The 1,196-nt window shown below is 42.3% G+C and overlaps 1 non-coding gene across 1 annotated transcript; it reads right to left on the reverse strand.

Moving 5' to 3' along the window:
* Window positions 1–719: 719 nt before the first annotated feature.
* Window positions 720–803, reverse strand: Trnap-ugg (transfer RNA proline (anticodon UGG)). Its single transcript has one exon. It is a non-coding gene; the product is annotated as a tRNA-Pro (tRNA).
* Window positions 804–1,196: the final 393 nt, after the last annotated feature.

Consider the following 1,196-nt stretch of genomic DNA (forward strand, 5'->3'; position numbering starts at 1 on the left):
CTCTTCAATCCTCTTTATGTTTCTCTCATACAAAAGCCTGGCCATACGTTGCACTGAATTTTGTATAGCCCCGATTTTAGGTATTTATCTACAGGAGGTCTCTCGCTGTGCATAAAAAGAAGCTTAGATTATAAGTGGTGAACGCACATTGAGGTCGTATTATTCAAATAATCTCGCACTCCGATGGAAAATATCACCTACGAACGGAATGGAAAAAAATATTTCTTTGCAGTATGGCGATCTTTATTCGGTAAAGATTTATTAAAATTCTTATTAGTTCTTGCCGTGTAAAGTTTTTCCACGAAATTGGTTTGATGGCCGTTACTGGTAGCAATATGGTTGAGGTTATTAAGTTCCGTGACAACTGCAGACCGTGTTAAAGGGACCTCAAACACCCGGTCAATCATAGCACGAAAGAATCCCACTTTATACTTATAGGTATGACAGGAAGACACATGGATGACATTATCAGTCGTAGTGTGTTTTATACAGACGTAAAAGCTAATTTTCCTATCTTTTTGCCGTAGTTTCAGGTCAATGAAGCTAATTTCATGACACTGATTCTCAACTTCGTATGTGAACGTAATTTTCGGTTGAAAGCGATTCAAAAATGGTTCAAATGGCTCTGAGCACTGTGGGACTTAACTGCTGAGGTCATCAGTCCCCTAGAATTTAGAACTACTTAAACTTAACTAACCTACGGACATGACACACATCCATGCCCGAGGCAGGATTCGAACCTGCGACCGTAGCGGTCGCGCGGTTCCAGACCGCAGCGCCTAGAACCGCTCGGCCACTCGGGCCGGCAGGACCAAACAACGAGGTCAGCGGTACCGTCGTGTTAGGGAGGGAAACACCCCCGCATTTGCCTGAAGCGATTTAGGGAAATCACGGGAAACCTAAATCAGGATGGCCCGACTCGGATTTGAACCGTTGTCCTCCCGAATGTGAGTCGAATGTGCTAACAATTGCGCCACCTCGCTCGATCCACAGTCTGTAGTTACTTACATTTGTTGACATTGTTTTCGGTAATGGTGCCTCCTCAATCGTAATGTTAGTGTAGTGATTGATACTGTCGAGGGATGCAAACAAATGGCCAGAAGGAAATGTAATATCTGTTAATGAATTAATTGTTTGTTTCCTATTTTAAACAGGAAGTTTCAAATGCGTAAAATTTTTTTAAGAAGATGTAACAG

The sequence above is a fragment of the Schistocerca cancellata genome, chromosome 5 (genome assembly GCF_023864275.1).
Source record: "Schistocerca cancellata isolate TAMUIC-IGC-003103 chromosome 5, iqSchCanc2.1, whole genome shotgun sequence".
NCBI classification, from domain to species: Eukaryota; Metazoa; Arthropoda; class Insecta; order Orthoptera; family Acrididae; genus Schistocerca; species Schistocerca cancellata.